Here is a 15,303-nt window from a genome sequence, read left to right as displayed (position 1 = left end):
CACAGGTCATGGATCAGACTATGGAAAGAGCTTCTCTTTTGGGATAGTTATTATATCTTCGCAGCTATGAGAAAAAACTTTGACAGTGTAATCCAAGTCTACTCTGAACAGCTCAGAAGGTAGCAGAACATACAAAATCGCTCTGTCTATGTGCTTATTTTAAAAACTTGTAGACTTTTCCTGTCTGGCTTATGGGAGAGTTTTGATAACTAATCTACATGAGTTTAAGCTAGAGCAAAACAGCATGTGCTTGCTCTTCTTCCAGGGTCTTGTTCCATGCCACTGTCCCGCTTATAGCACCAAGATTGCTCTCTGGGGATGTGCTCACATTGCATGAACCTGAAGCTTGCACTCAAGTCTTTGTGGGCTGAGGGCTTCTCTGTGGAGACAGAGCCTTTGCCAGATCCCCCAGGGCCTCGCTGTAGCCCGAAGGGGAGGTATGGCCCATGACCACAAGGCACGTGCCTTTAAGAAAAGTGCCTCCTGCCCATGCTGGGGTTCAGCTTTCAAGTGATGGAAGCCAAGAAGAGAAATTCACTGCTCTCTTCCTCTGTCTCTCCCTTCCACCCCAAGTACATACTGCTGGGTGCGGAGGAGGACTTGGCACAGAACTGGCTGTGTGTACAAGTGCATGCATATCCCACAGGAAGGGGCTAAGGTGGAGATTTTGCTGGGTATAGCTGTGCAACACTACGCATTTCATTTCCAATCAAATTGGATCATGTTCTTTGTGGCTTTCTACTCTGGGAAAAGGCCCTGGGCCCTGAGATGTAGAAGAGGGAGACCTTTGGGTGGAAAACTCTCTCTGCTTCCTCCGTCTATTTCCTCACCTTCCTGGATGCAATTTGGGCAGCAGATGTGTCCGGCATGCTCCATTCCGGGTCCTGCTCAGCTCTGGCCATGCACTGCTTCTCCCAGTCCCCTTCCGAGCTGGAGGTGGCAGGGTAGTGGCAGGAACAGAAATGGCTCCTCTCGGTCTGACAGGAACACCTTTGAGACTCAGTCTGTGGGCTGGAGCTGAGCTCTCCATATGTCAACATGGCATCCCTGATTTTCTGGGTGGTTTCTTTTATGACTGTCCAGAGGCTGTTAAACACCTCTCTGTCAGCAAGGATGTCTGTGAACTTGGCAAATTCCTCCACAGCTGGGTGGGAGGGGGAAAAGGGAGCATGTTGCTCCTCTTGGGCCTCCTCCACGGTGTTCCTCTCCTGGATGCTCCCAGAGGAAACGTCTCTGCCACAGCATGACTCCTGTGGGTCCTGGCATCCACCACATGTCGTCGGTCTAAACTGGACTCTCCAGTCTGTGGGCTTGTGGGAGGACATGTCTCGCTGTGAAGGACCAAAGCAGAGAGTCATTCCGGAGGAGACTGGAAAGGCTGGAAAACCCAGTGCTTGGAGCCCCTGCAAAGTTGATCGCTGACTCCAGTCTTCAGGATGGGATGGGTGTTATGGCTCTGTTGTGAAGCTGCTGCAGGGAATAACCATGCTGCGGGGAAAGGGCTAGATTCATGGCATCCTGATCAGTAAAAGGAAGACCCTTCCCATTCCCTTCTTGCCTTCCACTTCATGTTTCTACCTTGTAATATATGAAAGCACTGCACCACACGGGATAGAAGAGTTGTTTGGTCCCGTTTTGAAAACACGGGAAATACAGTCTGTCCCAGGTCGCAGCATGAGACGCAGCCAGCTCCGAGCTTTATTTGCAAGACTCTCCTTTCCCCTCTCTGACTTGCGTCAACTGACTGATAGAAGAGACGCAAGGTAGACAGAGTCTCATGCTCTCTTGCCTGATAGGGGATTCCAAGTCCTGCATAAACACGTGTGTGTGGTAGAGGCTGTGCAGAAAGAGGTGCACAGTGTGCAGAGAGCAAGGAGGGGTGAGGAGAGGCATGGTGGTGGGTGCCTGTGCCAGGCTGCGGTATCTGGTGTGCACCTCTCAGGGGAAGGTGGCAGGTGGGGGAGGCTGCAAGAGATGGTGAGGACCCAAAACAGTGGGTTCTGGGGTTAGGGGATTATCTGCGCCTGAGGAGTACTTCAGTGAGGCTACGACTTATAAAGACCATCCAAGACCACCACCTCCACCAGCTTAGAGGTGCTGCTGGGCGAGAGGTGAAGCCACTCTAGGTTTCTATGCGAGATTTATCTTCCACAAAAAATTGCAGTGTTTCCAACAGGAAAACTATTGCTACACCAACCTGCAGTCCCAAGAGGACTGGAAACAGAGTGTTACCCTCCAAACATGCTGCAAATATGAAAATGCCCTCCAGTCTCAAAGAGCTACAGGTATCTCCTACACGGAGACGTCGCCTTTCCAGCCATCTGTGCTACTTACAGCTACTTTCCCAGGGACTGACATCTCCAGACTTTGGTTTCTTTGGATTTCTTTCTGTACCAGGGGCTGGATCACAGAGTCTCCTTCAATCACAAGTCAGATAGGGTTTTTCTCAGTACACCTTGCAGGTGAGGAAGCCCCAGAGGGCAAGCCTGACTTGAACGCTGGGGGAAGCCAGACAACTGAGCCTGTCCAGAGCCTGACCATCCCCTCCAGTGGTCACCAGCAACTGTGACATCAGAGACTGTGACATCATAGCTAGGCAACCAGGTGAGTGCGTCAGTTGGGGCATCACAGGCACAACCGTCTCGGAGGCCAATGGGTGCTTTCCTTTGCCCTAGCAGGGGTGATAGCCAGAAGAACTGGTTCAAAGCAGTTTCCTCATAGAACAGGGAAGCCCGCTTTTTTTGTCTCACCCAAAGCTGGAGTTCATTGTTTCTGCTGAACTTCATGAAATTTCACCACCTGTAGTCCTGCTCTCTGATCACCTGAGGCTGGAGAGCTCCTCTGGCTTGTCTCTTGAGGAGAAAGAAGGACTGCATTTTGTGTCTGTTCTGCTGAGGGAGGCACTGGGTGGCCAGGACATGTCCTGGCTCTGAGAGCTCTCCCCTGGACACGCTGGTCAGTGTGCTCATTGCTGTGGCTTTACTGAAGGGGAGAGACTGGCCTGAACCTCCCCACTGTCCCTGCCTTGCTCTCCAGCTTTGGACCAAAGTACTAAGAGGTGTTACTCTGACCGTTTTGGGGGTAGCTGCAAGGGCTGTTTTGGCAGCCAGCTGGGGTATGGAGCCGTGGTGGGAAATGTCTCCTGGAAGCTACAGTGGATGAGGCGCTGGCAGGGGAAGCTCACAGCAGCGGTGGTGGTGGTGGGGAGGTCAGGGCACTGTCACTGTCAGGGAAGCTCACACCTGTGAGCTTTATGGCCAGCAGACCTCCTCTCCTTGTCAGCTCCTCCATCACCTGTGTCAGGAAGTTGTCATCAGTGTACTCCAGAAACCTCCTGGATGGCTTGTGCCCTGCTGTGTTGTCCCTCCAGCCAGGGTCGGGGTGATTAAGCCAATGTCACGAGGACCAGGGCTTGCAAACGTGAGGCTTCTTCCACTTGTCTGAAGAAGGCCTCGTCTGCTGCTTCTTCCTGATCAGGTGTCTGTAGCTGAGACCCAGCACAATGTCACCCTTGTTGCTTTGCCCGCTAACCCTGACCCGTAAGCTCTCGACTGGCTCATTGTCGATCCCAAGCAGAGCTCCCTTCATTCCAGATGCTCTCTCACATAAAGGCCAACTCCCCCTCCTCACCTTGCCCACCTGTCCTTCCTAAAGATCCTGTGTCCGTCCATTGCAGCTCGCCAGTCTTGTGAGTGATCCCACCATGTCTCTGTGATCCCAATGAGCTTGTGACTCAGCAGCAGCACACAGACCGCCCATGCCTCGTGTTTGACTTTCCGTGCTGCGTGCATTAGTGTGCAGGCGCTCCCGAGAGGCGCCTAGCTGTGCTGATTTCTCAGGAAGGGTGTGCGAGCTTCCCCCGTAATGCTCTCCTGTAGGTGCATCCTTATTTATGTGGCTACACTTGGGGTGGGCCCCTGCTGGCCCTGGTTTGTTGATTATAAAGTCCCGGCTGTTGATGTCACCCCACACCCTTTCCTTGCCAACCTGCTCCACCACTTCCTCGCTTGGTTACTGCTCATCCTCTCCCTCCTGTTGTTCCCGGGGTCAAGCTCTCCTTACCAGGTTTGCCAGCCTGTAGCAAAGATGCTTTTGCCCTACTTGGTCAGGCTGGCTCAATGTCTTCCAAACAATCCTTGATTGTCCAAGAGGGCCCCATGGGTCACAACAGCCAAAACCCTGCTGCCAACAGCAGCTGTTCAGCCAGTTTTTCACCCACAGGATCTATCCTGACCTCCTCAAGCCCTTCACCCTTACCAGCAGGATCAAAGAGAAAACTGTCTGGGAATCCCAGGTCCCCTGATCATCACCCACAGAGCAGGTAGTAGTGCTTGATGCTTTGCAGGTCTCCCCAGGCAGTGCCTTTGGTGCTGCGTGGATGAGCAGCAGGGGACAATAGTGTGAGGGAGACAAGGCTCAGCAGTCTTCACCGATGGGCCTTTCCACCACGACAGAAACGCCCTCACAATCATGATCGCAGCCAAGTCACTTTGACCTCCTCTCCCTCTTTCATCCCTGCAGGCCCTTGTTGCTCCTGGCTGGGCTTTGTTTTTATTGCAGGTCCTCGCAAACCCTGGACATCTGCCTGCCTCCTCCCCATGGACTTCAGACCCCCACAGCCTCAGTGACCTCCCTGCACTCCCTGGCACCTTCATGGCCTCGGAGACCCCCAGGAAACCCTGCACACCCAAGGACACCTCAACACCTGCCCATTGCCTCAGGGTCCCCCAACCCCTGCCCCCTCACTAGCCACAAGGTCCTCAGAGTGCCCTGTGGGGTTGTTTCCCTGGGGGACAAAAGGGGGTTCAGGGCCTCCCAGCTGAGGCCGGGAAAGGTCCTAAGGGGAGGAAGAGCTGCCTTCCTTCTCCTGATATGGGAGGGTCCACAGGGCTTTCTGTGTGGGTGGTGGTGAGCATCCCCCAGCAGTGCCCTGACCCTCCTCATAGCTCTGAGCATCTCCCAGTGGTGCCCTGCAGCCTCAGAGCTGTGAGCTTCCCCCGGCAGTGACGTGAACATCCCCACAGCTTTCAGTTCCCCCAGGCGTACTCTGACCCACCATAGCTGTGAACTTCCCCCAGCAGTGCCCTGACCCCCACATCTGTGAGCTTCCCCAGTGGTGCCATGACCACCTGTAGCTATAAGCTTCCACCAGGGTGCTCTGCACCCTGCAGCTGTGAGCTTCTCCCAGCAGTGCCCTGCGCCCCTCCCTCCCCCATAGCGATGGGCTTCCCTCAACAGGCATCTGGGATGATGGCCCTGGGGCAGCTTCCCCAGTGTGTCCATGCAACGCAGGGAGCAACCTGGGCTCGTCTCCTCTCCACCCTCCAGGTCCTGCTGCCTTTCCCAGGAGACCTGCATTTGTCCTGCAAGCACACTGCTCCCACATTGCCCATTGACACACGGTAGCTGCCTGCTGGCGTTTTTCCTCTCCTGGGCCCCTTACAAGCCCAGCCCGGCCCCTTCCCAGCTCTTCCCACCTCCCCTGCCCTCTCCTCAGCCCACCCAGCAGAGCAGCCCAGGTTGGGGTGGCCCCACAGCAGTGCCCACTGCAGGGGGCTGCAGAGCCCTGGGTACTCACAGCACAACCCCAGCCCCCCTGAAGGGCACAGCAGCTCCTGGGGGGCAGAGAGGGGTGTCAGCCTCCCCATCAGCCCCAGGTCTGGGAGCCAGCAGCGGCACAAGGAAACGGTGGCCAGTCACTCTCTGTCTCCCCTGCTCTTATCTCCAGAAGATCCTTGACCCAGACTGTCTGCAGCCCCTCTGTGCCAGCCCCTCTCCCCAGGACGGCACAAGAGTCCTGGCCCTGGGACTCCTCCAGCCACTCCAGTGACAGAGCATCCTGCTCTCAGCCAACAAATAGAGAAACAGGTTTTCATTTATTCCTCCTCACAAGCTCACAATTGCTCCTTTCTTCTTCTTCTCCAGAGACAACTCTGCTCCCCAGAGAGCCTTTCCCCAGGGTGAGTGTATCTGTGCTGGCCTGGCCGGCCATTCCTGCACCTCTCCGCTTTGCTTCCCCCAGGGCTCCAGGGCTGGTGGTGCTGCTCTGCAGCGCGAGCAGCTCTGGGGCCACAGGATGACTCCACACTGGCCATGCTGGTCAAGGCAGACCCAGCCGGACCAACATCATTGCACCTTAAAGCCCCCTCCCCATGATCTGTGACTGTGGAAGATGTTCAGAGCAAACACGGGGCATTTCTAACAGCTCAGGAGGTGTTCAGATGTGCCATTAGATCCAGCACTGTACTGAGGAAATCCCCTTTTATTATAGAGATGCTACCTGGGAGGTCAGCTCTGACACAGCACTAGGCAGATTTATAGAAGGACTCTGGGTCAGACAGATGGCGTTTGCGCTTCTGGAGAAGTGGGAAGAATTCAAATATTTGTGTACAAACATGACTATCACAGACCAAACGCCCAAAGCACCAGAGTTGCCTGAGACAACCGGGACATTGCTTGTGAAGAGAGAGACGCAGCTATTGCTGGTGAAATAGTACCAGCTGAACCAGTTTCCGCAGGGCATCCTTGAGCTCCTTGTTCCTCATGCTGTAGATGAGCGGGTTCAGTGTTGGGGGCACCACCGCATACAGAACGGCCACCATCAGGTCCAGGGATGGGGAGGAGATGGAGGGAGGCTTCAGGTAGGCAAACGCAAGAGTGCTGACAAACAGGGAGACCACGCCAGGTGAGGGAGGCACATGGAGAAGGCTTTGTGCCGGCCCTGCTCGGAGGGCATCCTCTGCACGGCAGTGAAGATCTGCACGTAGGACAGCACAATGAAAATGAAACACCCAAAGCTGAAACAGGCAGTAACCACAACCACCCCGGTTTCCCTGAGGAAGGAGTGTGAGCAGGAGAGCTTGAGGAGCTGGGGGATTTCACAGAAGAACTGCTCCACGACATTGCCTTGGCAGAGTGGTATGGAAAAAGTATTTGCAGTGTGCATCACAGCATTGAGAAAACCACTGCCCCAGGCAGCTGCTGCCATTTTGACACAAGCTCTGCTGCCCATGACAGTCCCGTAGTGCAGAGGTCTGCAGATGGCAACAAAGCGGTCGTAGGCCATGACAGTGAGGAGAGAATACTCTGCCGAAAATAAGAAAAAGAAGAAGAAGACCTGGGCAGCACATCCCGAGTAGGAAATGGCCCTGGTGTCCCAGAGGGAATTGGCCATGGATTTGGGGACAGTGACGGAGATGGAGCCCAGGTCGAGGAGGGCGAGGTTGAGGAGGAAGAAGTACATGGGGGTGTGGAGGCGGTGGTCACAGGCTACGGCTGTGATGATGAGGCCGTTGCCCAGGAGAGCAGCCAGGTAGACGCCCAGGAAGAGCATGAAGTACAAGAGCTGCAGCTCCCGCGTGTCTGTGAACGCCAGGAGGAGGAACTCGTTGAGGGAGCTGCCGTTGGACAATTGGTTCCCCTGGGCATGGGGGACTGTCCAAGGAGGAAAAGACAGTGACAGGTTAGAGCTTGCTTCTTGGAGCCAAAGTCCTTCCATGTCTCATAGAAACCCCCCTCTCTCCTTTACATTCAGGTTCAGTTCCCTTTCTGGAGCTCTGGTTTGCACTGCCTGAATGTGTCATGTGCAACAGGGGCCTCTTCCATGGTCTCTAGAGAAGTCAGTTCTGCTCTGCTGGAGGTGGAAATGGAGGTGTCAAACAGTCTCAGGGACCTGATGGGATTCCTGGGGCTGGGCGCTGTGAGTTGAGGGAAGGGGACTTGGTCCAGAGACGCAGTGAGACTAGTCTCAATTTGCCCTAAAAGAGCTGAATGCAGCACTCATGCCAGGTCTCCCTGAAACAGAAGACCCTTGTGAGGGATTCACCTCCTGCAACCTTGCCCTCTTGAACAGAGGTGTCTGTAGCTGAATCAGTCACACCAGAACCCACTCCAGCAAGGCAGAGAAACAGTCAAGTGAAGGCAGGGGGTGCCCGACCCTTTCTAGATGTCTCCATTCCAACGAGATAGACCCTCTCCTCACGTCGATTTACCATTTGTGCTCTATCTCCGGGTGCTGTAGTGGGAATGGGAAGTGACTAGCTCTGAGGTGCACATCCTGCAGCAGATTATATCCATCCCTTACGTGAAAAGGCTGCTCAACATTTTGAAAACCATTTTCTTCAGAAAATGATCTTCAGCAGAGGAGTCTGATTATATATTGATTTCATTTTTAGATGCCTCCTCCACCTGTTGGGAGCACTCTTGGACAGGGTAGAAATCTTTGGCATTTCAGTTGCTCTCAGCACGAGCCCTTGTGCATCCCAAGAGGAAAAAAGGGCTCTCCATGACCTTGTACAGAGTCACGGGACCGGGTCTGTCAATGAGTCTTGCCCCTCACTGCCCTGTGCTTGCACCTCCCTCAGCTAAAGGACAATCACACTCACATGTTCCTCTCAGAAAATCATGGACTGAGCTGAGAGCAGAGGAGTTCAGTTTTAAAGGGAAGATTTCCAAATTCTTCTCTCTCATCCCAGATAGGGAGGGCGTGCTGCAGAGTGTGACAAGGTTTCTGACTCACAGGACCAGACCGAGGACTTGCAGGCACCACAAAAATGCTTCAGGGAAGCTGTGCTCTTCTGGAGGGCAGTTGGCAGCTTGGCAGGACACCCCAGAGAAACAGTCAAGGGTCCTAAAGATGAGCTCTCCTTAAGAGGGGAACAGCTTTTTAAGAGTCAGCTCTCACTCTTGAGAGGCAGATTAAAAGGTCTGTGAGAAACCTCAGCAAGTCCCTTCATCTCCACCTCAGCCTACAGACAGCACCAGCCTCACCTTTGTGGCCTCAAGAGGGTTTTTCTGACCTGCTCCTTAGGACCTGTGGGCACAGAGATGCCTCTGGTCAATGCTCTGTCCTGTGAGGTTTCTATAGAGCAGAACTGAGCACCAGAGGGTGGGATGGCAGTCTGTGAACATCAACCAGGAAAAGACTTTGGGACAGAGAAAAACTCCTGGAAGGAACAGTTCTGAGCAGCAGGGATGGGCAGGGAATGATAGAGCATTGCTAACAGAAACATCATGGGAGGAGGGATCTGAGCAAGTCCTGGTCAGTTGTGCAATGCCAACACCTTCCCCAGTGTGCTCAGGTCTGCTCTACAGAAACCTCACAGGACAGGGCACTGGCCAGGGGCATCCTTCTGCGTGCAGGTGAGAAGGAGCAAGGTCAGAGAAACTGAGATGGCCACCATCAAAGGGGAATTTGGTGCTGTCTATAGACTAAGGGATTGGTGAAGGGTCTTTCAGAAGTTCCTAGCAGAACTATTGACTGCTAATTGAAACTGTTAATGCGTCTGAGTCCCTTGTCCAAAGCTGACAGCTCCATTTCCATTTCCCCCTTGCCAGGTGGAAGGAAACGTAAAGCACTGCCTCAGGGACTTGTCTTTTCTTTCAGTAAACATCTGCCTTCACCTTCCTTTTGAAAAGTCCCCTCAGAAAAGTCCTGTGCATGAGCTGAAGCTGTGAGCAGCCCTCATCCATGCATGCAGCACCCTCTCAACGGGAGAATGAACCTGCCCTGATGCAGCTCACTCCTTCCACCCAGAGCTTCTCCCCGCCGCACCGTGGAGAGTCCCCCGGGCAGGCTGATCGCTGACCCTCGCAGGCAGCAGAGTCACTGCCTGTGACTCGGGCACACAGCACCCTGGGGCGCAGGGACACTGCTCTGAATTACAGCCCTGGGCAGACCTGGGTGCGCACCCAGGCTCCACACCCCTGCAGCGTCCCCGGGAGAAGCTAGCAGCATGTGCTGCCCTTCTGACAGTGTGGCAGGGGATCCTTGTTCTGAAGTGCTTCCTCCTCCTCTGCACTGGAAATCCAGGAGAGACATCCTAAAAACCCTATCAATCATGAGATGGGCAGAGTTCAGAAGACCTTTCCAGGAACCTCAGCAGTATTGCCCTGCAGCCAGAGACTTACCATGTCAAGGGCTGTGAAGATTTCCCCAACAATGAGCTCTCCTCTGTCCTCCCACTCCACACTGCCTTTCACTTCTCTCTGCCTCGTCTCCTCTTATGTCAGCAAGAGCAGGCAGTGCCTGGAGCGTGATGCTCTTTGCAGAGGAGCTCCTCCCGGACAGAGCTGTCTCTCGGCAGTGCTGCCAGGTTGGCATGAGCTCCCTCTGTCCCAGGGGCCTGGCCCCGCTCAGGAGCAGAGGCCCGGCAGAAGGCGAGAATTTCTCTGTTCCTTGTGCTCCCTCCTCCTGGGAAGTAATCTGAAATATCATCTGTGGTCTGATTCCAAAATTGTAATTTGTCTCATCAGAGGATGGTTATCTGCAAGAGGTAGAAACGTCCCACTCCGGAAGCCCCTATTCCCATCTCTTAACTAGGCAGGACACCTCCACAGGATCAAGAAGGGAGTTCATTTTCCCGTGGTTCAGGTATCGATTCAGATGAGTTATTCCGGGCATCTCTTGCCAGTTTAGAAGGCCCTGGTCTGGAGTGCGATTCAGATCCCACCCATGAACTCCACAGACACACAGGAGTGGGATTCCCCTTGCCAAAGCTGAAGTGTCTACGCTCCCATTATAATCAATGAAGATGGAGGGTGGGAGACAGTTGTTCACGCACAAACACCTGGTGACATCTGAGGTGCCAGAGGTGGTCCAAGACAGGTGCTTTTGTCTGCTTGCTCTGTCAAAGCAACTATGAGACCCACTTTCTTCTAGAGCATCAGGTGGGGGCCAGGTGGGGAATTTCCTTGGTCATCTGAAGTGACACTAGATTCCTACCACGACTAGAGCTGCAGTCACTGTGAAACTGAGACACATGCACCCCAACACTGCAAATAATTTGATGTAATTCAGTTCAGACACTTGATTTAATGACATAAAAATAGGCCAGCAGGACCACGTCAGATGCCTGTGATGTGCCATTCAACTGCATGTTTCCAGCAGGTACAGCATGGGGCCTACAGGAAAACCATGCCCTTTTGCTGAGCAAAGACCCCAGGGCATTTCAGCTTTCCTACTTGTGCCCTAAAAAATTCATCCCATCACTGCCCTTAGGCCCAGTCCATCCTGTCTACATCCAAGCATGCTTCATAAATGGGAGAGGCACGTCACACCAAGGTTTCCACTCATGTCCCTGCATTCTCCAACCCTTCTAGCTCTCTTCCACCTGAACCTCTTCTCGCTCCCAGATGACATGAACAGGGACTATGCTAGTGATGTCCTACTACATCACTGTTTCTCCCTGGATTTGGGTACTGCAGGGTTTGCTCTCTCAGTGGGAACCTCCTTTCACCATTACATTGTCATCTGCTACCTATGCTGGTGGACTATTGCATACATGGTGTCCTTGGCTCTTGGCAACAGGTTGCACTATGACCAGTCTGTGCTCTGTGCCACAGCTGAGGCTCTGCAGCCCAAATATGTGAAAATGCATGAAGCCTGGGGCACAGACAGGGGGAGATGGAGATGCACAAGCTGTCACAGGGTTGCCACATGATTGGAATAACTGAGGTGTTGTGGGACCGCTCACATGACTCAAGTGCTGTGATCGTAGGGTACAAGGTTTTCAGGAAAGACCATCAGGGAAGACAAGGAGGGAGGCTGCCCTTTGTGCAGAGGGGCAGCCCAGATGTGTGGAGCACTTCCATGGGACAGACAAGAGGCTGGGTGAGAGCTTGTGGGTGAGCATCAGAGTAAGGGTGGCATTATGATGGGAGTTAGAGACCACCTGATCAGGTTGAGGAGGTGGACGCAGTCTCTTTTAAGCAAGCTGAGGAAACCTGTGGGTCACAGGGCCTGGTTCTTATGAGGAGCCCTTAATCTCCCTGGCATTCAGTGGAAGGGCCAACAGCAGAGTGCAAGGAGTCCAAGAGGCTTCTGGAGGCTGTCAGGGACAACTTCTAAGCACATCTGCCAGATGGGCCAAGAAGGGTGATGCTTTTTTTGGATCTGGAAATTGCAAAAAAAAAGGAGGTACTCCCCAGGTATGGGAAAGTCAATGTCAGCCTTGCCTACAGTGATCATGAGAAAGTGGAGTCCCAGCTCCCGAACAGAGTGAGGAAGGACTGTAGCAGAGTAAGGACGCTGCACTTCAGAGGAGCAGGCTTCAGCCTCTTCGGGGGACTGGTTGGAGATCCCATGGGAAGCAGCTCTGGAGGGCCCAGGAGCTCAAGAAAGTCCACAGGCCTTTAAGGACAGCACCCACCAAGCACAAGAATGTTTCCTACTGATACTCAGTAAAACTAGCAGGCATCTCAGGGAGCCACCCTGGCTAAAAAGGGAACTCGCACCTGAGCTCCCAGGCAATAAGGCAGCATATAGGAAGGGGGAGGAAGGAGAAGTTGCAAAGGAGGCATCTAGAAATATTGTCCAGCGATATAGGCATGGTGTTAGGGAAGCCAAAGCTCCCCTCGGATTGACACTTGTGGTGGCTTTCAAGGGCATGAAGATGAGCTGCCGCTGCTTCAGTAAGAATCAAAGAATCAAAAGGAAAAGGTGGGCTCACTGCTGAACGGGGCAGAGAATCTAGGAAGAGCAGATGCAGATAGGTCTGAGGAACTCAGCACCTTGTCAGCTTCAGTTTTTGCAAACAAGGTCTCCCAGGCTGTTGTGCCTTGAGTCGGGACTCCTGAGGAGAAAAACATCTGACAGTGGATGAGGGTTAGTGAGGCGCTGCTTGTGAGAACTCACACTATACAAGTCAATGGGGTTGGATGGGCTGCATACAAGGATGCTGGGAGAGCTGACTGCTGCCATACTAAGGCCACTCACTATCACCTTTGAAAGTTTGTGGAGATGGGGCGAGGTCCCAATGACTGGAGAAAGGCAAATGTTACATCCATCTTCCAAAAAGGCCAACGGCACGACCTGGGGAGCTGCAGGCAGTTCAGTCTTACTTTGGCAAGTGGTGGTTCATGGAGTGAATCCCCTTGATCACATTTCTGGACACATGAAGGAGAAGAAGGTGACAGGGAACAGCCAGGATAGATTTACCCAGGGTAAATTGTGCCTCACCGTCCTGATTGCCTTCCATGATTAAATAACTGTATTTGTGGGTGGAGAAGAGTAAATGACTTTTCCCTAGACTTTAGCAAGATGTTTGACACTGTCTTCAACAACATTCTTGCATACAAGTTAGAACATTGCAGACTAGAGGGGTAGACAACCAGCTGGGTAGAACTGCTTGGATGGTCAGGCTCAGAGGGCAATGGTGAATGGGTAGTACTCTTCCTGGAGGCCAGGGAGAAGTGGAGCACCACTGATCTCTCCAGGAACGTGTCCTGTTTATCATCTTGATTAGTGACATGGAGGAGGTAACACTCATCATACTTGGAGATGACCCCTAACTGGAGGCATGGAGGACCAGTCATATGCTTGAGGGCTGCCATTCAGAGGGACCTAGACAGGAGGAATGGGCTGTCAGGAACATCATGAAAATCAACAAGATCAGATGTCAGGTCTTGCATGTAGGATAACCCAGCACCCCAGTGTTAGAAGCTGGGGCCTGAGTGCTTGGGGAGCAGCTCTGCAAAAAAGGACCTGAGGTCCTGGTGGACGGGAAGCAAAATAGCAGCCAGAATCATTCCCTGGTAGCAAAAGTGACCAAAAAACATTGTGGGCTGTATGACCAGGAGCACAGCCAGGAGGTCAAGGGAAATGACCCCTGTCTAGTCAGTATTCATTAGACTAACAATAGAGAATCCCAGGGAAAAGAAAGAGGTTGATAACTGGAATGAGTTTGGCAGAGGGCCCTCCAGAGAGTTGGGGAGCTGGAGCACTTGCTCTGTGAGGAAATGGGGCTTGTTCAACCTGGAGAAAGATGGCTTTAGAGGGATCTCCTACCAGCCTTCCAATGGCTATGAGGATGTCATCAAGAAGATGGAGCCAGGCTTTTCACCATGGTGCGTGGGGGGCATAAATTGAAAAAAGAGATGTTCATGCAGGAGATAAGGAAAAGCTTTTTCACTAGGAAGATGGTTGCCCAGCACTGAAGCTGGTTGTCCAGAGAGGCTGTGCAGTGTCCTCCCTTGGAGGTTTCCAAGACCAGCCTGGATCAAGGCCAGAGCTGACCCTGCTGGGAGCAAAGGGATTGGGCTAGAGACCTCCTGAGATCCCTTCTACCCTGAGAAGTCTGTTGTTCCTCCTCTGGTTGCGGAAAGCATGCAGGTTCCCCGTGACAGTCCACCTTCTTGTCCTACCAGTCAGAGTTGTTCAGTACAGGGCTTCTTGGCAGGAATCCCCCAAAGAGCCCCGATGAATCCTTTGCTTCCCTTTTAATTTAGAGGCAGGGAGATCCATGGGTCAGAGCAAGGTGGGGAAGCAGGCTGGGTGTCTACAGGCCGCAGGTAAACAGCCACAGGATTGGGACAGCGTAGGACAGCCTGTGGTGGAGATGGCCTTTCAGCGCTGAAAAGGCTGAAAGCCTCCACCACAACTGAGGGCTTTGTCCTCTTGGCTATAGCTGGTGTCTCTGCCACCAAGGCCTACCAGAAGACCCTGTGGCAACAGGCCTCGTTTCCTCCTTGTCCCCAGGGCTACCAGGAGGTGCTGTATCGTTGTCCCGCACTTGGCCTTGCACACCCCCACCCTTGCACTGGCCCCAGGAAGAGCCCTGAGCAAAGTGTGAGGGACAGGATCACCCTACCTAGGGGCTGAGTGTCAGTGCTTGGCCCACCTGCTTGATAAAACACACCAAGGTTGACCTGGCATCAAAGCCACTTGCACATTGCCTTTGTCTACCTGTAGTTGGTGCCTCCAGCTTTCTGCTCTAATCAGCCCCCGAGGAGACTTTGTGAGCAACGGCCCTCAGTGGGACCCATTAACGCCCCAGGAAACTTTGGGATTTACTTCTGACTTTAACTTCTTGAGAGGTTTGTTCAGTCTCCTCTGACTATCTAAGGTCCACGGATCAACCCCAATTACATCCGAGGGGCCATTAAAATCGCCCAAACCCTAACAACCCGTGTCACTCCCCGGAATTATCTTCAATTCTTTTGTGGTTAATTGGAGGGTTTTCAGGAGTGAATTTAAAAGAGGGAGATTTCAATGAGCACCTGAAAACAAAAACAAAACAACAACAAGGATTGCTGCTTTCTAAGCTTTCCTTATTCTGCAGCTTATAGGATAAATGATATCTGCATTCTCCATTTCGTATTGATTCAGACTGTTCCCTACTGAATCTGGACGTGTAAGAAGAGCATTATTTTTGATAGAAGACGCGCGTGGACAGAATTCCTCCTCACCTCCCCAGCCTGCCATTTCTCTCACCAGCAACGTGGGATTTGCATCACTCTTATTAAAAAAACCTAACCTTTTCCCCCCTGAGTCTGCAGCTGAATGTTACGGCACATCTGCACCCA

General features: G+C 53.0%; 1 pseudogene; it reads right to left on the bottom strand.

The window, feature by feature from the left end:
• Nucleotides 1–6,476: 6,476 nt before the first annotated feature.
• On the bottom strand, nt 6,477–7,498 carry LOC104147411 (olfactory receptor 14J1-like; annotated as a pseudogene).
• Between the last annotated feature and the right edge of the window lie 7,805 nt (nt 7,499–15,303).

Source organism: Struthio camelus, chromosome 16 (genome assembly GCF_040807025.1).
Source record: "Struthio camelus isolate bStrCam1 chromosome 16, bStrCam1.hap1, whole genome shotgun sequence".
NCBI classification, from domain to species: Eukaryota; Metazoa; Chordata; class Aves; order Struthioniformes; family Struthionidae; genus Struthio; species Struthio camelus.
This window is presented reverse-complemented; position numbering and strand designations above follow the sequence as displayed.